This window comes from Nicotiana tomentosiformis, chromosome 11, assembly GCF_000390325.3.
Source record: "Nicotiana tomentosiformis chromosome 11, ASM39032v3, whole genome shotgun sequence".
Lineage (NCBI taxonomy): Eukaryota > Viridiplantae > Streptophyta > Magnoliopsida > Solanales > Solanaceae > Nicotiana > Nicotiana tomentosiformis.
Genome location: NC_090822.1, coordinates 80,568,120 through 80,593,756, shown reverse-complemented (window position 1 = coordinate 80,593,756; position 25,637 = coordinate 80,568,120). Strand labels below are relative to the sequence as shown.

The 25,637-nt window shown below is 40.1% G+C and overlaps 1 long non-coding RNA gene across 2 annotated transcripts; it reads right to left on the bottom strand.

The window, feature by feature from the left end:
• Positions 1–364: 364 nt before the first annotated feature.
• LOC138900767 (uncharacterized) lies at positions 365–24,138 on the bottom strand. Of its 2 annotated transcripts, XR_011412033.1 has the most exons (4): positions 23,774–24,138; positions 21,507–21,886; positions 20,083–20,151; positions 365–603 (listed from the first exon to the last, which is right to left on the bottom strand). It is a non-coding gene; the product is annotated as an uncharacterized lncRNA (long non-coding RNA). The 2 variants fall into 2 exon arrangements; XR_011412031.1 differs by lacking the exon at positions 21,507–21,886.
• Between the last annotated feature and the right edge of the window lie 1,499 nt (positions 24,139–25,637).

Below are 25,637 nucleotides of genomic sequence, written 5' to 3'. Positions count from 1 at the left end.
CCATCTGCGAGAGAATAAGAGTAGAAGAGTTCAATTAGCATTGAGAGAACAAAAACCGTACGACGGAGAAGAATAGAAGTGAAATTTGTTCCTAAACTTCATAGCCTCTGGAAGATAAGTACAGACGCCTACGTACTGATCCTCCAGACTCTACTAAGCCTGCTCGTGAATTGTGAGACCTAGGCAATCTAGTGCTCTAATACCAACTTGTCACGACCCAGAATTTCCACCGTCGGGATTGTGATGACGCTTAACATTCCACTTTCTAGGCAAGTCGACATTAGAGAATTATTAAGACAATCCTTATTCAATTCAGTAAATAACAGCAAATAAGCTAAAATGAAATACAACGAGTGTAGAATAATATAAAAACTACATTAATCACTACCACCCAGATCTGGAGTCACAATTCACGAACCTGTAGGATTTACTACAAGTAAAAATCCGAAAGAAATACAACTGTTTAAACGAAAGAAATAGTTAAAAAACTAAAAAGATAGACGGGGACTTCAAGTTCTGCGAACGCTAACAGATCTACCTTGAGTCTCCGATGAACCAGTCTGAGTTGCTATGCCTCTCGATCAGCTGGACCAATACCAAAATCTGCATAGGAAGTGCAGAGTGCAGTATTAGTACAACCGACCTCATGTACTGGTAAGTGTCGAGTCTAACCTCGATGAAGTAATGATGAGTCTTTGACAAGACACCTACATAACAAACCTGTGCAATTTAACAGTATATGTACAAATAACAGCTAAGCATGTATTATTCGGCGGGAAAACATTCTGAGGGGAATATGAGATAGAGAACTACAACAGAATGGTAACTTGAACAGCCAATATACTATGAAGCAATAAGAACAAGTAACACAGTAAAGAAAAAATGCACGGCATCACCGTTCATGCTTTTACTCTCAATCTCACCATAAAATCAATAGAAACAGTACGGCATCACCCTTCGTGCATTAACTCTGATAACGTGTTACGACATCACCCTTCGTGCATTAACACTGAAAATATGGCACGGCATCACCCTTTGTGCATTAACACTCACACTATGGCACGGCATCACCCTTCGTGCATTAACACTCTCCCTTACCATAATGCAATGAACAAATAATAACATGAAGATAGAATAACAATTACATGCCTTACATTAACATTTAGTTCCACAATATCAACCTCAACTTCGTAATCAATACTCTATTATCACCAGAAGATCCGAAAGCATGATAAGAATGATCAGTTTAACAATACTAGTCTAAACATGTATAACATGAACAAAGGAAGCTATAATTGCAGGAAACCAAGCCCCACCCGCATACTTTAACCCAACTACAACGCATAAGTACTTGTCACCTCACATATACGTTGCTCCCCAACATTTAAACATGTAGAAAATAGACAAACAAGTCTTATTCCCTCAAGTCAAGATTAACCACGATACTTATCTCGCTCCGAAGACCAAACTCAAAGCTCAACCACGGATTTTCCTTTCACGCAAGCCTCCGAACCAATAGAATCTAGCAATTTACCAACCAAAAGATTCAAATTAATTCTTTGTAACTACCTACGATTGTAAAGAATTCAATTTAGGCCATTATTGAAAAAGTCAACACCCAGGCACGCTTGGTCCAAACCGAAATTCGGACCAAAACCTGATTACCCATTCCCCCCCGAACCCGAGTATGTGATTTGTTTTTAAATTCGAACTCAATTTGAGGTCTAAATTCCCAATTTATCAAATCCCTAATTTCTACCAAAAAAACCCCAATTCCACCATGAAAATTCTAAAATTTAGGTTCTAACTTTTGAAAAATCGCCTCTAAGGTTCTAGCTTTTGAAAATTTGAAGAATGGACCAAAAGTTCCGTCTAAGTCATATTTGGTTCAGCTGGAGATGTCGCATTTGCGACCTAGGCTTCGCAAATGCGAAGCCCACAAATGTGAGAAATACATCGCATTTGCAAAGACTCTTACACCTCTGCAATCATCGTATTTGCGATGAAAAGTTTGCAAATGCGAACACTGACTTGACTGCAAATGCGACCCAATAATCGCAAATGCAAAGAATCTCACTCCCCAGCTCTCATCGCAAATGCGGACACTGGCCTTTCGCAAATGCGACCTCATGATCGCAAATGCAAACCTAGGCTGACTTTGGCACACTTTGCAAATGCGAACATATGGCTCGCAAATGTGAGCGTGACAGAAGATGGAAATTTTCGCAAATGTGAACTATGATCTCGCAAATGCGAGATCAGAGGCCAGTTCCCAGAAATTGCGGACACGAGAAATTGTTGAAAGTCCAATTCACTCTATAGCCTATCTGAAACTCACCTGAGACCACAGGGCTCTATACCAACTATGCACACAAGTATAAGAACATCATATGAACTTGTTCGCTCGATCAAAATACCAAAATAATACCTAAAACTACGAATTGAACACCAAATCAAATGAAATTTTTCAAGAAAACTTTGAAACTTCTATTTTCACAACCGGACGTCCGAATCACGTCAAACCAACTCTGTTTTTCATCAAACATCACAGACAAGTCACAAATATGGTATTGGAGCTATATCGGGTTCCGGAATCAAAATATGGACCCGTTATTCAAAAAGTTAAACTTTGGTCAAACATTTCAAATTCATTAAGCCTTTAACTTTCAAATTTCGACAAAGTCCGATATCTCGGGCTAGGGGCTTCCGAATTCAATTCTGAGCATATGCCCAAGTCCGAAATCACGATACGGATCCACCGAGACCATCAAAATACAAATCCAGGTCTGTTTTCTCAAAATGTTGATCGAAGTCAACTCAAATTTGTTTTTAAGGAAAAATTCTTATTTTTATCAGTTTTTAACATATAAGCCTTTCGGAAGAACACCCGAACTATACATGCAAATCGAGGAAGGCTAAAATAAGGTATTTGAGGCCTCGAAACAAAGAATTAGGTTCTGAAACCTAAGATGACCTATCGGGTCATCACAGATTGCCTAGGCTAAGGAAGCAATCAAAACTACTCAGCAACGTCCAAATTTCTCTACACCTGAGTATGAAAGTTCCAAGGGTGATTTAAGCAAACACGGTTCAGTGGTTGATCATGCTGATCCCCAACCTTCATTGTCTTCTCAAGTTGATCCTTCTGCTCCTTCTCAAGATGCTTCTTAGTTTTTTCTTTCAACAATATTTCTGATATTACTTGGATATTTTTGGATGTTATTTGATTTGTTCCTTAGAAGCTTTTATAAACATCAATATCAATGTTAACTTTCAACATATTTTATGTATGTTTTTGCTCTTTAATTTTTGACATTTTTCTTGCATTATCCAAGTAGAATATTCGCTTTGATATGTCGTGACTAATGACACTGATGAAGATGACGTTTCATCTTCATATTGGTATAAAAATATGAAGTATGGCATAATTTGTAGAAGTTTTATTTGATCTTTCAAAATAAATATTCATGTACATCATTTTCATAACTACTTTCTTTATTGCAGGTTTATAGGTATGGGTACAATTATCCCGTGACTATATTTGTAACCTTAACCTGATAGCTCTTGGGAGTTTTCTATTGAATCTTCAGTTTCCTATTGATTCTTTAGTTCTTCACTCCCCATTCAACCTTTGAGCTTGCAAATTCGAAATTTTCTTCAAGATTTTATTCTTTGGCCATTGAGCTATGTTTTTGGGTTATACTTCTTCCATATGCATTGTCCCCACAGTGTTTGAGCTTTAAAGTATGAAAACTTGAACACTGGATCAACTTTCCTCTATGGTCCTTTCCCTGAAAATGAAATACTTATGGGACTCTAGAGTAATTTCTTAGATGATAACTGTTAAACCCTTCCCATCATAATTGTTATAACCTAGACCAAGAATAATTAAGTATTTTGTGTGCCTTTTGGGTCTAATGTCATTATTTGGCTCGAACTAGCTTTTTTCCCATCATCTAAAATGGTTAGTAAATTTTAATGAACAAATAATTAAGGAAATTTGAGGTACCTAGCCATAAACTTGTTCAAAAGAAGTATTTTTTCAAGTGTATCGCATTCCAATTGGAAGGTATGTAGCGATCCGACCGGTCATTTTGAGATCCAGCGTGTCGTTCGGCAGTTTGAGGCCTTGAGTAGCTTTACTTCATGTATCATGACTTGTGCGTGTGGTCAGAATTGAATTTCGGAAAGTTCGGAGTTGTTTTGGATGAAAAATTCTCATTTCGGAATTTTAAAGTTGGAAGAGTTAACTAAGGATTGAATTTTGCGTAAACGACTTCAGAACCAGGATTTGAAGGTTCCAATAGATTCGTATGATGATTTTGGACTTGGACGTATGTTCGGGTTGAGTATCAGACGGCCCGGGAGCATTTCGGTACTTGTTATGGAAGTTGGCACTTGAAGGTTTCAGAATTTCATAAGTTTGGCTTGAAGTGGATTATGATGTTATCGATGTCTGTTTGGGGTTCTGAGCCTTGGGATATATTCGTATCATGATTTTTGACTTGCACGCAAATTTTGGTATCATTCTAGAATGTTTTGATATGATTCGGACGCGTCCGTCGAAGTTTGGAAGTTTGAAAGTTGAAAGAAGGATTTTGATTGCTGATTCATGCTTTTGATGTTATTCGTGGTATATTGATCCTTTGGATAGAATTGGGAAAGGTATTGGGACTTGTTGGTGTGATCGGACAGGGTCCTGGGGGCCTCGGGTGAATTTTGGATGGATTTCGGATGGTTAAGGGATTGAAATTCGACTTAAGAGATTTGGTGAAGTTGTTGTCATTACTATTGCAGGTTTCCTTGTACGCGATCGCGAAGAGTTGTTTGGAGAGACTAGTGAAAATGTTCTATGCGGTCGCAAAATTAGGCATGCGATCGCAGTGCTGTGGTCAGTTGCTCTAAGCGAACGCGTGAGACGAGACGCGTTCGCGAAGAAGGAAGGGAAGGCCTGAGAATTTCCACGCGTTGTTCATCGCGATCCCGTGAGGCTATCCGCGATCGCATAGGTTTGGTTGCAGAACATCATGTCCGCGACTGGTTGTCTGTGTTCACCTAGGCCATTTTTTAGGGTAGTGAAATTTGGCCTTCGCGATCGCGAAGAGGACGGGGCCTGGGCTGATTGTTTTAAATCGGGGGTTTGGCTCATTTTCACATTATTTCTTCCTTGGGAACCGACTTTGGGGCCATTCTTTAGTGCCATTTCCATCATCAATCTTGAGGTAAGTGATTTATGCACATTGTGAGTTAAATACATGGCTTATATATAGATTTAAACATGGAAATTAGTAGAAATTGTTGAATTTTGGTAGAAAACCTAGAAATCGTATTTTTGGATTTTGACCACGAAATTGGACAAGAAATTTAGGATAAATTATATATTTGAGTTCGTGGCGTTATGGGTAAATCTTATCTTCTAAAAGTTTTAGAATCCGGACATGTGGGCCCGATGGTTGACTTTATTGACTTTTCTAGCAGAGTTGGAAATTGTTATGAATTGATAAATTATAAGCATTGGAGTATATTTTTGATTGATTTGCACATTATTTGGCTAGTTTCGGATCGATAGGCATTGGTTTGAGGAGCTAGAGAGGCGTTGGATCCGGTTATGAAACTTCGTAGCGAGGTAAGTCTCTTGTTTAACCCTATGAGGAGGAATTTACCTCGTAGGTGTTATATTCGTATGTGCTACATGTTGTGCGAGCTACGCACGTATGAGGTGGCGAGTTTCCTTGCGTATGCTAGGATTCCTGATTTGTCCGGGTAGACTTAGGTTCATGACATGCTTTAATTGTACCATTTGAGTTATACTTGCTTGTATAATTCTATTATTTCGCGTTGCGACTTGAAACTAGGCTTGCATAGAGTGATAGACTCGCTATTGTAGAGATTTGACGAGCTACTTGATTAGCCGTGAAATAATTGTGTTTTCCCTTACAAAATTCTCTCGCGTTGTGCGTTTTCATTTTAAAAACAACTTTACATTTCATAACTCACACGTATCTCCGTGAGTGGGGTCAAGGACCCGTTAAAGCTTCATATTCTAATGGAATGGTCCGTTTGCCTTGGCAGTATCATATTCTCATGGGAGAGGGTCGTTTACCTTGGCAGTATAATAGATGCATCTAAGATTTGTGTCGTTCGGCCCTCGACAGTGCACACATTATTATGGGATCGGGTCGTTCGCCTCGGCATTTCTATAAATACTCTTATGGGATCGGGTTGTTCGCCTCGAAAACATCGTGCATAATATTTGGCAAGAAGCCATCGTACATGTCAGTTTTCCTGATTTAAGTTGTGACTATCTATCCGATGGGGACCATTTTCCATATATACTCCGGTTGAGGAGGTGACCGATAATTGAGGGCTTGCGTTTACTGTTCAGGGAAGGATCATACCACGTGCTTTAATTTTTTTAAAATGTTTTTACCATGCCTCATACTTGTTTACTTTCTGTTGTACTTGATTTATTGGACCACTAGTAAGTATCGATGTCGACCCCTTGTCACTACTTCTCCAGGGTTAGGCTAGATATTTACTTGATACGCGTTGATTTACATGCTTATGCTACACTTGTTGTACTTTTTGTGCAGGTATATATATATATATATATATTTCTAGTGGTCTTTTTGGGCGCAAAGGCGCGGCTATTGTGAAGACTTTATGGTGAGTTGCATTCCATGTTACGACCCGCAGCAAATAGTCTCCATCAGAGTTATTTACATTCTCCTGTCTAACTTGTATTCCAGACAATTTGTATTTTATTATATTTCTTGGTAGATGCTCATGCACTTGTGACACCGGATTTTTGGAGTTTCTACTGGATGTTCATTATTGTAGTTCACGTAATTATTATCATTTTACCTTGTAATTTACACTTTATACGGAAATTTATAAAGAGATTTCACGGTCTCTTACGAGTACCCGTTGTTTATTTTATTTATTTAATGGGAATTATGATTTCAAAAATATTAAAATGAGTAATTAAGTTGAAAATTCATCGTTGGCTTGCCTGACAGTTATGTTAGGCGTCATCACGACCTATAGGGGATTTTGGGTCATGACAGCTTGGTATCAGAGCGTTAGGTTCACTTAGGTCTCACGAGTCATGAGCAAGTCTAGTAGAGTCTTGTAGATCGGTAAAAAGACGTCTGTACTTACCTTAGAGAGGCTACAGGGCTGCTAGGAGCACTTCCCTTCTTGATTCCTCATCGTGTGATTTGTTTCTATTGAAGCTTATGCCTTCATTTCCTTCCTACTCAATCTTATGCGACGTGGAGTGCTTTTTATCAATTGGGCATCGAGGAGTTGTAGTGGTACTGCAGACGTGGTGCAGGATGTTCTTTCCTACGTATTCGGGCAGGCTATTATCATCGCCTTGCGGTAGGGTGTTCTGTCATTTCAGCCCAGTATTTGTATTTCCTATGGTTTTGAGGCTTTGCATAGATTATTGTGATGTTCATGTGTTATTATCACACATCGTTGGTGTGATGGTAGGGTGCTTTTTTATGTGTTGAGGCAGTGAATGACTCGAAAGGAGGATTTCTCAGTGCATGGTTTAGAGGTTCGGCATTTAAATCCAGCGGAGGAAAGTCAATCGGACTATGAATGCTCAGGCTTTGGTTGATAGAGTAACGAAACTTGATATTTTCGAGCATGGTGGAATTCTCCTTTGTGATGTGGTTTCGTCGTCCTTGTTTGAACGCATTAAGGTTTGCTGGTGTTATGGTCTTCTTTGATTTGCCTTCGAGGCAGGGTGTTGTGAAATGGTGCCTGAGAAGCGATTGTCAGAGATGGCGACGGTGTGAAGCGATTTCAGAATCTAATCAGTGTTTCTAATGTTGATGGCTTGAGAAAGATGATCTTCGAGAAGTCTTAGAGTTGGAAGCAATTTATTAGTTCGGGTGCTATAGAGGTGGATTTTGATTTAATACAGTATTTGGGAAGTGAAAGATGAAGGAGGACATGGTGGGATATGTCTCGTGGTGATTGAAGTGCTAGCATGTGAAGTATGAAAAGCCGAGGTCGAGAAGTTGCTTAAAGGACATGGTTTAATCGAAGTGGGAGTGATAGAGTAGCATAAGGATTCTGTGGTAGGATAGCCGCATGCTTTGAGAAAGGTTTAGAGCGATTTGGGGATCATGGTGGACAGTGACTAAGTGTACGGATTTTATTTGGAATGGTGGCTATTGTGCTAAGGAAGGTTGAATATGACAGAAGAAAGTGGCTTGGAGTGTTTAGGGGTGTAAGAGCTTGATTATCGTTATGGGATACGACGTGACTTCGAGTTTGGAATGTATTGTCGAACTTTTAGTTGATGTCAATGGGGAATAAACAGACTTGTACAACTGGTGGACGAGCATGGGCTTGTGAGGGTTTACTGATTTCATAGTAGTAGTACCCAGTGCAGCATCGTTGGAAGATGTCGGTATGGAATTACACAGGTGGCTCATATCCTTTGAGTAGTTTAGCGGTTGCATGATTTTGATGAAGTTTTATGATAAGTTCTACTTACTACTCGGCAGAAGGCTGAATATGCTATTGTGGCAGATAATTCAAAATGTTCATAAAATTTTTAATAAGGGATTTCGAGATATTTGGAGAGTTAACGGTGCGAGATCATGGTATATTGAGAAGGAGAAATCTTTATGGGTTCTAGATTTATGTGATTGTAGATTAAAGTTGAGTGGGGGAGCCCACCGTCTATGATTGGATCGTGTGGTTATCTGCTTGTGCGGTTTCTGGTTATCGATGCATTGTTAGATTATTTATGACTAAGAAAAGAAAACATCAGGGGTAATTCGAGCAAAGAACTTGATGGTTGTGTGCTATATTTCGCCTTATCAATTTAGGTGCAGGTTTTAGAAAGACTCAGAGTTTATGCTTCTTGTGGATGTGTTGTACAAGGAAAGGAATTCATCTGGCTTCTTCTTTGGGAGTGTTCATGTGATAACAGAGTGTTGGAGTTGATTATATTTGGGACCAGGTCAGTATGGGTGACTCTCAATAGTGGTTCTAATGGGTTCAAGGATGTAAGCACAGTGTCTAAGGATTTTGGGTTCGTTGTGTGGCTGAAGACCGAGATTTTGCAGCAGAGTGTGAAAAATACTTGGAGAATTTTCTATGTTATCATCGGGTGTGCGGGGCGGTATTAGAGAAATGGAAGAAACAATTTTGGATACGCGGAAGGTCCTTCAGAATGGGTGTACCAGTTAAAGATGCCATTGTGCGCATAATGAGGGTATGAGATGATTCATGGGCATTAAGACGATGTGGTCTCGTGATCCGGGTCACTCGGGATGAGTGTTGATTGAGTTCGTTATGTTTTTGAATGGAGCTATTATTATTTCTAAGGCAAGTCAAGAGTAAAGAAGCAACCAGATGAATTCCTTTCCTTGTTTGGATGGGGTGGCACGCCGCCACAGATATGTTGTGTGGATCGAGTTGCACGATGAAACGATGTCATATTTGGATCGGGTTGCACACCACAACAGTGTCATATTTGGATCGGGTTGCACGCCGCAACACTGAGATGTTGAGTACGGTTCCTTATATCTATTCTTGTGTAATTTTTTTCTCATTCTCTAAGAAGAGTTAATAGCTTTTGTTCCACCGTTTTATTCGTTACGTGGTCTGGGTAGTTCATTCTCTGGTTGCTTCTTTAGGAGTGTTCATGTGATAACATAGAAAATTCTTCCATTATGTCTATGATTGGAGTGTTTGAATTAGCATGATTATGGCAATGACCAGTTCCTTTGGCGTGTTAAGTTATAGTGGTGGTTGGTGGTCGTACGTGCGGGCTTGACAACCACCATAATTTGCTGGATTTTGGGAGGTATTCGATTCCTTTGGCCTTGTTATGTGTAAGCGTATTCCGGAAGTGTTATGGCAGTTTAGACTACAACTTGACATTTGCAATTTCTATGGTTATGGGAATTCAGTTGCGTGTTGCAATTGTTCTTTTAAAATGCGTTAAGTGAAAGGTTTCTAGCCAATGAAGTATTTATTCTACTAGTAATTCAGGGGTTATGATGAATTCTTGTACTCTCGCGTAGCGGCATGATAGGTACGGTCAGCGGTATGGAAATTGGAAGTTGAGGATCAAGGTTGTGGCTCGGTGTTGATAAGAATGTCACGAGCTCGGATGGGCATGGTGGAATTCAAATGTTCAAAGTATGTTGGCATTACTTTCGGACAGTCTGAGGATGGTTTGTTTTGTGGAAGAAGTGTTGGGTATGGAAATGCGGATGCTTGACTAGCACTATGGAAATAGCATGGTCGATAGCCATTAATGTTTAGATTTTACTACCTGGTGCGGAAGGTTGTGGGAGTATATCCTACGGGAAATTGTATAAGTGTTACATGTTAGTCACTTGATTGTTAAGGATTGCAACCAAGTATGGAGATTCTGGTACTATCACTAATATGAGATTTTATGCCTGAAAGGCGCTCTATTCCTTTGGTAGTGTACTATGGGAGTTTGTTCCGTATTGGACGGTAGTTTGTATATGTCATGAATAGGGCCATTGTGGATCCTTGAAAGGTTGTGGGCTCAGTATGGTATGATCATAATCGACTTGAGGTTCGTTGGTGAGTCTAATGTGAATATGTGCTCTACGTCAGGTCGGATGTGTTCATTCAGCGTAGCATTGCTTACGAAGGAGTCTTCAAGCATTAGATGTTATTCCCGTCAACAACTATTCCATGTAATACTCTATTGTGCCAGGTGGGTTGTGAGACGACTTGATTATTCGCACATATGTTATGATCTCGTGTAGCTTGTGGTGTTATATGAGTAAGATGGCTCTCGAGACGCAGGTCATTTATTGCACCTTAGTCGTGCTTTGATTTTGTAGCGCATGACACTATCCGTCTCCCCAGGGTTGTATTATGCACTTCCCGTGCTTGTGGTCGATATTTGGGCATTTCGTAAGCATAGGCATTTTGGCTTGATGGGTGTTTCCTTATTAATTGTTATGTAAGAATCAGGTGGCATGCCGCCACGGGTATATTGTTTGGATGGGGTGGCTCGCCACCACAGATTTATTGTGTGGATCGAGTTGCACGCTGAAACGATGTCATGTTTGGATCAGGTTGCACACCGCAACAGTGTAATATTTGGATCGGGTTGCACGCCGCAACACTGAGATGTTGAGTACGGTTCCTTATATCTATTCTTGTGTATTTTGTTTCTCATTCTCTTAGAAGGGTTCATAGCTTTTGTTCCACCATTTTATTCATTACGCGGTCTAGGTAGTTCTTTTCCAGAGTTCATTCTTCCTTATGTGTCATATTCAAGTTGTAGCTTGTTGGCGCATTGATGGCGTCATATGAGATTGTGGTTAGTGATTGAGGTGGCTCATTGCCAGAGTAGTTTGTACTAGGTGAGACAAGGTTTTTGGACCTAAAATCGGTGCGAGCGAGTTTATGCAAGGTGCATTAAAGAGAAAGTGTCACTATTCAGCTCAAAATGAGGTAACGGGTTTTGCCAAGCGGAGAAACTATGTGAGTTATTGATTTGACGGGTGGTTATGAGTTACTGCACATCTCTTTCATCGTTACAGTGTTGTGGGGATTGAAACCGGGTTTATATATGTTATGAGGTATACTAAGGGCGTCGGGTTAGTGAATTTGCAGTTATTCTTGAAAAAGGTTTTCTTGGGAAAATGAGTTATGGGGTGTGTTGGGTGATGTCAGCATGGGTGCTTGATCATGTGTGGGTTCAGCGTGTGGAGATTGATACGGTGTTCGTATGTTAGAATCAGGTCTTGTAGAGAAATTCGGAGGTTAGAATTTGGTTATAAGGCTTATTGACTAAATAAAATGGAGGATCTTCAGTCTGGCTAGAGCTAATGTGCTCAACTGGGTTGTGGTGGCATGCGTAGGTGCACAAGGTGTTGAACAGTGATTTTGGGACAACTCCAGAGTAGTTCTTACCACGTTTGAGGATGAACGTATGTTTAAGTGGGGGAGAATGTAACGACCCGACCAGTCATTTTGCGATCTAGCGCGTCGTTTGGCGGTTTAAGGCCTTGAGTAGCTTCACTTCACGTATCATGACTTGTGCGTATGGTCTAAATTGAATTTCGGGAAGTTCAAAGTTGTTTCGGATGGAAAATTCTCATTTTAGAAGCTTAAAGTTGGATGAGTTGACTAAGGTTTGACTTTTGATTAAATGACCTCGAAATCGGGATTTAAAGGTTCCAAAAGGTTCGTATGATAATTTCGGACTTGGGCGTATGTTCGGGTTGAGTATCAAACCGCCCGGGAGCATTTTGGCGCTTGTTGTGGAAAGTTGGCATTTGATGGTTTTAAAATTTCATAAGTTTGGTTTGAAGTAGATTATGATGTTATCGATGTCTGTTTGGGGTTTCAAGTCTTAGGATATATTTTTATCGTGATTTGTGACTTGCACGCAAAGTTTGGCGTCATTCCAGAATATTTTGATATGATTCGCATCCATCAAAGTTTGGAAGTTTGAAAGTTGAAAGAAGGATTTTGATCGTCGATTCGTGATTTTGATGTTATTCATGGTATTTAGAGCCTTTGGTTAAGGTATTGGGACTTGTTGGTGTGATCGGACGGGGTCCCGTGGGCCTCGAGTGAATTTCGGGTAGATTTCGGATGGTTAACAGATTGAAATTCGACTTGGGAGATTTGCTGAAGTTGCTATCATGACAGTTGCGGGTTTCCTTGTACGCCATCGCGAGTGGAAATTCGCGATCGCAAAGAGTTCTTTGTGGTGACTGGTGAAAATGTTGTATGTGGTCGAGAGATCAGGCTTGCGATCGCAGTGCTGTGGTTAGTTGTGCTACATGAACGCGTGAGAGAAGACGCTTTCGCGAAGAAGGAGGGGAAGGCGTGAGAATTTCCATGCGTTGTTCATCGCTATGGCGTGAGGCTGTCCACGGTGGCATAGGTTTGGGTTGCAGAACATCGCGTTTGCATAAGGTTGTCTGCGTTTGCGTAGGCCATTTTTTAGGGTAGTGAATTTTGGCCTTTGCGATCGCGAAGGTATTTTCGGGATCGCGAAGAGGACGGGGCCTGGGCATATTATTTTAAATCGGGAGTTTGGCTCATTTTTACCTCATTTTTTCAATGAGAGCAGACTTTGGGGCGCTTTTGGAGGGCCTTTTCCATCATCAATCTTGAGGTAAGTGATTTCTACACATTGTGAGTTAAATACATGGCTTATATACGGATTTAAACATGGAAATTAGTAGCAATTGTGGGATTTTGATAGAAAACCTAGAAATCGTATTTTTGGATTTTGACCATTAAATTGGACATAGAATTTAGGATAAATTATATATTTGAGTTCGTGACATTATGGGTAAAGTTTAACTTCAAAAAATTCGGAATCAGAGCACGTGGGCCCGAGGGTTGACTTTATTGACTTTTCGAGCGGAGTTGGAAATTGTTATGAATTCATTAATTATAAGCATTGGAGTATATTTTTGATTGCTTTGCATATTATTTGGCTAGTTTCGGACCGATGGGCATTGGTTTGAGGAGCTAAAGAAGTTTTGGGGCCGGTTATGGAACTTCGGAGCGAGGTAAGTCTCTTGTCTAACCCTATGATGGGGAATTTACCCCGTAGGTGTTATATTCTTATGTGCTACATGTTGTGGGAGCTATACACGTATGAGGTGACGAGTGTCCGTGCGTATTCTAGGATTCCTGACCATACACTACCCAGGCATTTCCGCACCTGCGGTGCCTGGGCTCACACTTTCAAGCTCGCATCTGCAAAATGGGGCTGCCAGGCGAGGCCTCGCATCTGTGGAGAAAAAATCCGCACTTACGCTGCCTTCCGCTTCTGCAATCGTTGAGTCCACTTCTGCGGACGCGCGAGTGCGTGCAATTTTCTGCACCTGCGGACTTTTTCCCAGTTTGCCCAAGCCGCTTCTGCGATGGAAGGATCGCTTCTGCGAGCTCGCACCTGCGGTCCAAAATCCGCAGGTGCGATTACACTAGAAGGCCAAATATCAGATTTTTCTTTAAGTGAAATTCTTGTTTTGATTTCGATTCGTATCACTCTCGGGGTACTCGGGACCCCATCCGAATATGCCAACAAGTCCAGTAACATAATACGGACTTACTCGGGGTCTAATATCACGTCAAAAAATGTTGAAATTACCCCCTATTCGAACTTTGAGTTTTAAACTTTTCAATTTGAAATTCTTGTGCCAAAACATATTAAATGAATCCGGAATGACTTCAAATTTGGCACACAAGTCCTAAATGAGATAAAGGAGCTATTCAAATTTCCAGAATTGTATTCCGGCTCCGATATCAAAAAGTCAATCACATGGTCAAACTTGGAAATCTTTGGCCTTTAAATTACTAGTTTCCGTTAAATGGTTATAACTTGAGCTACGGACCTCCAAATTAAATTCCGGGCATACGCCCAAATCACGATATGGACCTACCAGAACTGTCAAAATACCGATCCAGATCTGTTTGTTAAAAATGTTGACCAAAGTCAACTCAATTGAATTTTAAGGCTCTATTTCACATTTCAATCTATTTTTTCACATAAAATCTTTTTAGAAAAAAATATACGGACTGCGCGCGTAAGTCGAGGAGTGATAAGTAGTAATTTTTGAGGTCTTAGAACACATAATTAATTATTAAACTTAAAGATGACATTTTGGGTCATCACATTTTCCACCTCTAAAACAAACGCTCGTCCTCGAACGAAGTTAGAAAAAACAAAGTACCTGAGCTGGTGAATAAGTGTGGATATTTACTCTGCATGTCCGACTCGGACTCCTAGGTAGCTTCTTCTACCAGCTGACCTCTCCATTGCACCCGAACTGAAGGATAACTCTTAGACCTCAACTGACGGACTTGCCGAGCTAGAATAGCTACTGGCGCCTCCTCATAAGTCAAACCTTTGTCCAATTGGGCTGAGCTGCAATCTAACACATGGGACGGATCACCATGATATTTCTGGAGCATAGATACATGGAACACCGGATGAACCGCTGATAAACTAGGTGGTAATGCAAGCATGTAGGCTACTTCACCTACCCTTTCAAGAATTTCAAAGGGTCTGATATACCTAGGGCTCAACTTGCCCTTCTTTCCGAACCTCATTACACCTTTCATAGGTGAAGCCCGGAGCAATATTCTTTCTCCAACCATGAATACAATATCATGAACTTTACGGTCGGCATAACTCTTTTTCCTAGACTGAGCTATGCAAAATCGATCCTGAATAACCTTGAGCTTATCTAAGGCATCCTGTACCAAATCGGTACCGAACAACCGAGCCTCTCCCGGTTCAAACTGGCCAACTGGCGAACGACATCGCCTTCCGTATAATGCCTCATTTGGAGCTATCTGAATGCTCAGCTGGTAGCTATTATTATAAGCAAACCTCCTCGAGTGCGCTCTAATTGTCCGTCTATCTGTAGATGAAATGTTGTACTCAACTCAACCCGCATGCCTAACTCACGGTGTACAACCCTCCTAAAGTGTGAGGTAAATTGCGTACCTCGATATGAAATAATAGACACGGGCACACCGTGTAGGCGGACAATCTCAAGAATGTAAATTTCAGCTAACCTCTCTGAAGAATAGGTAACTGGCACTGGAATGAAGTGTGCTAACTTGGTCAACCTGTCCACAATGACCCAAACTACGTCAAAGTTTCTCAGAGTCCGTGGGAGTCCAACAACAAAATCCATAGTGATAAGCTCCCACTGCCACTCTGGAATTTCTAACTTCTGAAGTGAACCACCAGGGCTCTGATGCTCGTACTTAACTTGCTGGCAATTCAGACACCGAGCTACATATGCAACTATATCTTTTTTCATTCTCCTCCACCAATAATGTTGCCGCAAATCTTGATACATTTTGGCGGTACCTGGATGAATAGAATACCTAGAACTGTGTGCCTCTTCAAGAATTAATTCACGAAGCCCGTCAACATTATGCTCACAAATACGACCCTACATTCGCAAAACTCTATCTTACCCCACAACAACATGTTTGGCATCATCGTGCCGCACTGTGTCCTTAAGGACAAGTAAATGAGGATCTCCATACTGCCTCTCTTTAATGCGCTCATATAAAGAAGACCAAAGTCTGAAAATCTGCAGCTAATGGCCTCTCACTAACCGGAATATACGCAAGAGTGCCCATACTCACAGCCTTTCTACTCAAAGCATCGGCCACCACATTGGCCTTTCCGGGGTGATACAAAATGGTAATATCATAGTTTTTCAACAACTCCAATTATATTCTCTACCTCAAATTAAGATCTTTTTGTTTCAACAGATACTGAAGGCTACGATGATCAGTAAATACCACACGAGACACCGTAGAGGTAATGCCTCAAAATCTTCAGCGCATGAACAATGGCTGCCAGTTCTAAGTCATGGACATGATAATTCTTCTCATAAACTTTCAACTGCCGCGACGCATATGTTATCACCTTGCCATCTTGCATTAATACTGCACGAAGCCCAATATGAGATGCGTCATAATATACCGTATACGATCCTGAACATGTGGGTAATAACAACACTAGCATTGTAGTCAAAGCGCTCTTGAGCTTCTGAAAGTTCAACTCACACTCGTTTAACCATCTAAATGGGACACCTTTCTGGGTCAGTCTGGTCAGTGGGCTTGCTATAGATGAAAACCCTTCCACGAACCGACTATAACAACCTACCAAACCCGGAAAGCTCTGGATCTCTATAACTAAAGTAGGTCTAGGCCAATTCTAAACACCCTCTAGCTTCTTAGGATCCACCTTTATGCCTTCTGCCGATACAACATGCCCCAGAAAGGCAACTGAGTCTAACCAAAACTCACATTTTGAAATTTTGGCATATAACTGATTATTCTTCAAAGTATAAAGTACACTCTGAAGATGTTGCTCATGCTCCTCTTGATTTCTGGAGTAAATCAAGATATCATCCATGAATACAACCACAAAAGAATCCAAATAGGGCTTGAACACCCGATTCATCAAATCCATAAATGTTGGTGGGGCATTTGTCAACCCAAATGACATCACTAGGAATTTGTAATGCCGATACCGAGTATGAAAAGTTGTCTTAGGGACATCAGATGCCCTAATCTTCAACTGATGGTAACCAGACCTCAAATCAATCTTCGAAAATACCTTGGCACCCTGAAGCTGATCAAATAGGTCATCAATTCTTGATAGTGGCCTTATTCAACTGTCAATAATCTATACACATCCACATAGAACCATCTTTCTTCTTTACAAATAATGTTGGTGCACCCCAGGGAGAGACATTAGGTCTAATGAATCCCTGATCAAGCAAGTCTTGTAACTGCTCCTTTAATTCTTTCAACTCCGGCGGGGCCATACGGTATGGTAGAATAGAAATTGACTGAGTGCCCGGAGCCAAATCAATACAGAAGTCAATATCTCTGTCGGGTGGCATCCCCGGCAGATCTGCAGAAAATACTTCTGGAAATTCACGAACAACTAGTACTGAGTCCATAGAAGGAACATTTGCGCTGGGATCGCGAATATAAGCTACATAGGCTAGACACCCTTTCTCTATCATAGGCCAAGCTTTCATATAAGAAATAACCATACTAGCAGAATGACCAGAAGTTCCTTTCCACTCTAACCGAGGTAACCCCGGCATGGCTAGGGTCACTGTCTTGGCATGACAATCCAATATAGCATGATACGGGGACATCTAATCCATACTCAAGATGACATCAAAATCTGCCATATCAAGAAGTAGAAGATCCACACTAGTCTCAATACTACCAATAATAACCACACATGAACAATAGACATGATCTACTACAACAAAGTCTCCCACCGGTGTAGATACACACACAAAAGCACTCAGAGAATCACAAGGCACAACCAAATATGAAGCAAAATAGGAGGACACATAGGAATAAGTAGATCCTAGATCAAACAGAACTGAAGCATCTCTATGGCAAACTGGAATAATACCTGTGATCATAGCATCAGATGACTCAGTCTCATTCCGAGCTGAAAAAGCATAAAATCGGGGCTGAGCCTCACCACTCTGAACTACGTCCCTAGGACGGCCTCTAATTGGCTGGCCTCCACCTATAACGGTCTGACCTCCACCTCTAGCTGCCTGACCCCTACCTCTAGCTGGTTGAGCAGGCGGCGAAGCAACCGATGCCAGTATGATGGCACGAGAATCCTGCTGAGATCTATTACTCGCCAATCTAGGGCAATACCTCTTGATGTGACCAATGTTCCCACACTCATAACACTCATCCTGTTGTCGTGGTTGCTGAAGCTGAAGTTGACCCAAATGGGCCGGATAACCGTTGTAGTAAATTTGGAGTGGTTGTGCGCTGATAGGAGCTGAATGTGCACTAAATGCTGGTTGTCCATAGTAAGGCATAATAGGACTGTGATTCCCTGAGGCACCAGGAGATGCATGAAGTGTTAAATGAAACGGTCTGGGAGGATGACCCCTACCAAAATTAACCCTACCTCCAGACGAGGCACCACTGAAACCCACCGAACTGATGAGGCCTCTTATCAAACCTTTGTCCCCTCTCCTGTGCAAGAACCATCTCGATCCTCCTCGCAACATTAACAGCCGCCTGAAAAGAAATCTCACTTCTGGTCTCCTTGGCCATCTGAAGCCTGATGGGGTAAGTGAGTCCCTCAATAAACCTCTTCACTCTCTCTCCCTCAGTAGGTAGTAAAAGGAGAGCATGATGAGCCAAATCCACAAAATGGGACTCATACTGAGTAAAAGGCATAATGCCCTGCTGTAAACGCTCAAATTGCTTGCGGAAATCCTCTCAGTGTGATAGGAAGGAACTTCTCCAAAAATAGCTGAGAGAACTGCTCACAGGTAAGTGCAAGCGACCCAACTGGTCTAGTCAATGTATACTCCCTCCACTACCTTCTGGCGGAACCTGTCATCGGAAATACAACAAAATCAACCCCATTGGTCTCAACTATACCCATGTTCTGCAGTACCTCATGGCAGCGTTCAATATAATTATGTGGGTCCTCAGAAGGTGTACCACTTAAGTGAACTGAAAAGAGCTTGGTAAACTTATCCAGTCTCAATAAGGCCTCAAAAGACATGGCAGGCCTATCACCGGTCTGTGCTCCAACAACTGGTTGAACTACCCAAACTGGCGGGGTTGCTATAGCATGATTCTGGGAGCTATCGACTCCGGAGCGGGAGTAGTGGGAGTTTGTGCTCCTCCCCCAGCCGGTGAGATGGCTTGCGACACTGGAAATATACCATTCTAGGTCACGCCCTCTATAAGACTTACCAATCGGACTAGAGCGTCCTGAACCACTGGAGTGGCTATGAATCCTTCCGGGACCTGAACTGGTCCAACTGGTATATTCTGAACTGGAACTTTCTCCTAAAGATGCACCTAAGGTTCTACAACAGGTGCAGCTGCTCGAACTCTGGACTGAGCTCTACCTCTGCCTCTAGCACAACCTCGGCATCGACCTCTACCCCTGGCCATAGTTGCCACAGGAGGCTCTGGTCCCTGTCCATCGGAGAGGTATTACGTGTTCTTTCCATCTGCGAGAGAATAAGATTAGAATGGTTCAATTATTGATGATAGAATAAAATCGCACGACATAATAAGAAAGAAGTGATATCGTTCCTAAACTTCATAGCCTCTGAGAGATAAGTACAGATGTCTTTTTACCGATCCTTCAGACTCTACAAAGCTTGCTCGTGACTCGTGAGACCTACGTAACCTAGTGCTCTGATACCAACTGTCACAACTCGAAATTCTCACCTTCGGACCGTGATGGCGCCTAACATTTCACTTGCTAGGCAAGCCAACGTTAGAATAAAATTAGCCATTTTTAAATAATTTTTAAATTTATTAATAACAAAGAAATAAATGCGGAAGTAAGGTCTGAAAAATAGTGAATAATCCATAAAACGGCGATGTCTAAATACCATCCCAGAATTGGTGTCACAAGTGCACGAGCTTCTAGAATAATATAAATAAAGGTCTACAAAAAATAAAGCTGTCTGAAAGCAAACACACAGCTAAAATAAGATAGACGGAAACTTCAGAACTGTGGACGCTATGCAGTTATACCTCAAGTCTCCTCTGAGTAGCTGAAATCCGAGCAAGTCTATGGTACGCCGCTGGGACCAACTCTGAAATCTGCACAAGAAGTGCAGAGTGTAATATCAGTACAACCGACCCCATGTACTAATAAGTGATGAGCCTAACCTCACGAAGTAGTGACGAGGCTAAGGCAGATCACTTACATTAACCTGTACGCAATATTAGTAACAGCAACAATAATAGAAATAAATCAGGTAACTTATTTTTAATAGTTGAAGCCAACTCAGCAGTCATATCCAATTATTAATCAATTTCCGTTGTAGCGTGCAAACCGCTCCCACAATATATTCATATTCAATCCTCCAATATATTTATTTTAGTCAAGTATATATACAGACTTTTAAATAAGTCTGTTGCGACGTACAATCCGATCCCCCAATATAGACGTTTAACAAGTCTGTTGCGGCGTGCAACCCGATCCTCCATTATGGACCTTTTTAATAAGTATGTTGCGGCGTGTAACTCGATCCTCTAATATATGGACTTTTTAATAAATCTGTTGCGGCATGCAACCCGATCCTCCATTATATTTATTTATCAATTCTTATAGAGGACATTGCCCCCAATAAATGCAATAATTAATATAAAATTATAAGACAACAAGCATACAATAATTATGAAACAAACAATGACAAATAACAATTTATTATGAAAATCAGGGAGAAAATAGGTAATTTAATAATTAATATGTTAAATGTCAAGTAGCAATTAATACACATAAATCAAAGAGCATGTAATAATTATTGCGGAAATTCAAGAATTAATATTTGTCAAAGAATAGGAAAGAAATAATTATAATAACAATTAATTCGTGTCTTAGAATAATTTATTATTTTCAAATAATTATCCAAACAATTAATTTGACGACCTATAGACACTCGTCATCTCGTCTATACGTCGTTCACATGCATTTCACATAACAAATAATTTAAAGGTTCTATTCCTTCAAGTCAAGGTTAACCACGACACTTACATCGCTTTGCAAATTCCAACAAATTATTCGACCACAACTTTTCATTTTGAATTTATCTCCAAAAGCGTCAATTTTATTCACAAACAATTCGATATACTCAATACGAATTATAGGAATTAATTCCATATGAATTTACTAATTTTTCGGATAAAAATCTGAAATTCATTTAAATATTCAATAGTGGGATCCACGTCTCAAATCCTGTAAAAACACGCGAAATTCAAACACCCGTTCCGCTACGAGTTCAACCATACAAACATTATCCAATTCCAATGTCATATGGACCTTCAAATCTTAAATTTTCGTTTTTGGAAGATTTTATAAAAAAACTGATTTTTTTTTCATAAATTCACGGATTCATGATATAAATGAGTATGCAATCATGAAATATAATCAATATAGGATAAGCAACACTTACCTCAATTTTTCCCGTGAAAATCGCCCAAGAATTCGCCTTACCCGAGCTCAAAATGACCAAAATGAGTAAAAATCTCGGGCTCTTCAATTTATACACTGCCCAAGCATTTCCGTACCTGCAGTGCCTGGGCTCGCACTTTCGATCTCGCATTTGCAAGAAAAATCTCGCATCTGCAAAATGGGGCTGCCAGGCGAGGCCTCGCATCTGCGGAGAAAAAATGTGCACCTGCGCTGCCTTCCGCTTATGCGATCGTTGAGTCCGCTTCTGCGGACGCTCGAGTGCATACAATTTTCCGCACCTGCGGACTTTTTCCCAACTTGCCCAGGCTGCATCTGCGATGGAAGGCTCGCTTCTACTAGCTCGCACCTACAGTCCAAAATCTGCAGGTGCGATTACACGAGAAGGCCAAATATCAGATTTTTCCTTAAGTCCAAGTCTTGTTCCGATTTCGATATGTATCACTCTCGGGGTACTCGGGACCCCGTCCGAATATGCTAACATATCCCGTAACATAATACGGACTTACTCGAGGTCTAATATCACGTCAAACAACGCTGAAATTACCCCCGATTCGAACTTTGAGTTTTAAACTTTTCAATTTGAAATTCGCGTGCCAAAACATATTAAATGAATCCGGAATGACTTCAAATTTGGAACACATGTCTTAAATGACATAACGGAGCTATTCAAATTTCCAGAATCGAATTCCGGTTCTGATATCAAAAAGTCAACATCGTGGTCAAACTTGGAAATCATTAGCCTTTAAATTACTAGTTTCTGTTAAATGGTCATAACTTGAGCTAGGGACCTCCAAATTAAATTTCGGACGTACGCCCAAGTCTCAAAATACGATACGGACCTAGCGAAACTGTCAAAACACTGATCCGAATCGGTTTGCTCAAAATGTTGACCAGAGTCAATTCAGTTGAGTTTTTAGGCTCCATTTCACATTTCAATCCATATTTCACATAAAAAATTTCCGAAAAAAAATATACAGACTGTGCACGTAAGTCGAGGAGTGATAAACAGTATTTTTCAAGGTCTTAGAACACAGAATTAATTATTAAATTTAAATATGACATTTTGGGTCATCATAAATGTTACACAAGAAAATGACTCTAGAAGAGAAAATAAAACACCCCCCTCACCCACCTAAAGTTAAAGAAGACATATCAAAGAGTTTACACAAGAAAATTTTGGATCCAAATTAACCCATTTCTGCAATCAACCAAATAAGCATTACTCATTCTATAAGAAAATTCATTTCTGCCCAAAAAGAAAAAGTCGAACCAAGAAAAACATTAAACACAACACAAAGAACTGGAAAACAAGGCAAAAGATAACAAAATCATCCTAGTAGAAACATTAACGATCAACCCAATAAAAAATATTCAATAATCACTAAGCAAAAAACCACATTTAGCTTGACTGACTTCTTGAAGAAAAATAAAGAAAGAATTTCATCAAGAGTTAAAGAGAAATTTTAGCTTCAATTTCCAACAAACTAAACCCTACCTTTTTAAGATCATGTGGTGAATAACATTGTAATACAATGCTTATGTACCTCGTTACTTAGCAGCATATGTCCTTCATTCCACTTTGAGAACAATTTTCATAACAGAGATATGAAAAGAGGAAAATGAACACAGTCCCTCAAGATATGGTTGAATTTGGAATATTATAATCACGGGATATGCAAATTAATAGAACTGAAATTTGATAATATCTAGCTCTAGATGATTATAATGCTATTTAAAGAAAGGGGCAATCCAATAAAAGAAAGGGCAAGGTGAAAAGGAAGATAAAAAGGCAAAAAATAGAGAGGCCACAACCCAGAATCTTGTTCTCTTAGTTCCGCCAAGCAGTAGCCTTAGAAAACATACAGAGGAACCAATTCAAAAATAATAGATTAACAGAGGAAGAATCAATTAAATCGATCAACTATTAATCTGATAGCAGCCAAATATCAAAAACAACTTAGCAAACATAGAAAAACCTATACTTTCACAAGTCCCAAAATGCCATAGTTGGATATCAAAAATCAGAAGTCGGTACTCGGTAAGCAGGATTTTCTTTACGATAAAGACAAAAAATTGAAGAAAAAGAATGATTTATGCAACAATCTTAAAACCTACACAAAATGAGAAGTTGGATACGGATGAGAAGCAGAAGATTGATAATGAAGATTGATCATAATCGAGCAGCATCACACCAAAATCAATTGTAAATAGATTGCAAGCAACCTGCTGGGGAAGAAGAGAATTTACCTGGGGATGGCGGGACCGTGGCAGGGTGGAGACTGTGACAGCGATATTGTTAAGCACCTAGGTTTTCCTAGGGCGTACATCTCTTTCGAATTGTTTTCCTATTGTTTTCTAATCAGAGGGAAAGTAATTTCTTGTCCAAAACAATTAGAGGGAAAGATTTTATTTTGTTTGTATGGAGGGAAAGTTAAAATAATAAAAATTAATTTCAATTAGTGATTTTTAGTGGTAATTATTTTTATTATCGGTAAAAGAATATCTTTTACTGGCTAATGGTCATGTGCCGCTAATATTTCAGCTTAAATAATTCATTAGCGACAATTACCTTATTGTCGCTAAATAATTGCCTCCAAAGGCCTTTTTTGTAGTAGTGTATCGCCCAATCCTTTACTTTCGCAGTGCCATCCATATCAAGGTTGCTTCCCTTCGTTCTTCTGTCAAATCCAAATTTGTACGAAGTTCTTCCTCATTAGATACTTTATTTGTATGCTCGAACCTCAGGCTGGGTTCTCCTATTTCCACTGGAATTAGTGCCTTATTACCATAAACAAGTGAAAATGGAGTTTCTCCCGTGCTTATCTTTGTCGTTGTCCTGTAGACCCACAATACCCCGAGGTAGCACTTCAGGCCACCTGCCTTTTGATTCTTCCAAATACTTTTTTATATTGTTGACAATAATTTTATTTGTCGACTCTACTTTTCCATTAGCTTAGGGATGATACGATGCTGAAGTAATCTGTTTAATTGTCCATCCCTTGAAAAAATCAGTGACCTTTGCTCCCACGAATTGTAGCTCATTATCACATACAATTTCCCTTGGAATCCCAAATCTGCATATTATATTCCTCCAAATGAAGTCGATAACTTCCTTTTCTCGTACCTGTTTGAAGGCACCTGCCTCCACCCACTTAGAAAAATAATAAGTTAAAATTAATAAAAAATCATACCTTTTATGGTGCTTGAGGAAGAGGACCTACGATATCCATTTCTCACTTCATAAACAGCCACGGTTCGATAATTGAATGAACAAACTTTGCCCGTTGATGCATATTTGCATACCGTTAACATTTATCGCACCTTGTTACGAAGTTTTCCGCCTCTCCTTCCATCTTTGGACAATAATACTCTACTCTTATTAGCGTTTTTACTAGTAATCTTACACCAGCGTGATTTCACAATGTCCTTCATGTACCTCTCGCATCATGTATTCGGCTTGTGAGGGTCCAAGGCACAGGGCTAAAGGTCCACCAGACATCTTTCAATACAAATTGCCCTCTAATAAGCAATATCAAGCTACTTTATTCGCAACAGTTGTGATTGTTTTTATCCTCAAGTAATATTCCATACTGTAGATATTTCACAAATTCATTTCTCTAATCCCATGTTAAATTATTAAAATTTACCTCATTCTTGGTTTGATCAAGTGCTGAGTGAAATAAGTGCACCACGATTGCATTTTTCGTGTTTGACACATCAGATACTGATTTAAGATTTCCCAATGCATGAGCCTCGGCATTTTCTTCTTTTGGTATTTGAACAACTTTCCATACTCGGAACAGACGCAATAATTCCTGCACCTTTTTCAAATATTGTTGCATTCATGTTTCTCTAGCCACGTAATTCCCTTGTATTTTATTTACCACAAGCTGTGAGTCTCTTTTTGATTTCAATTTGGTCAATTCCCATATCTTTTATATGTTACAAACCTACAATTACTACCTTATATTCTGCTTCATTATTGGCTATTGGGTAACGTTTTATTGATTGCCTAATAATTTTTCTTGAAAGTGAATTAAGACAATACCCAACCTGCTCCTTTTTACATTTGAGGATCCATCATTATATAATGTTCAAGTCCCCATATTAG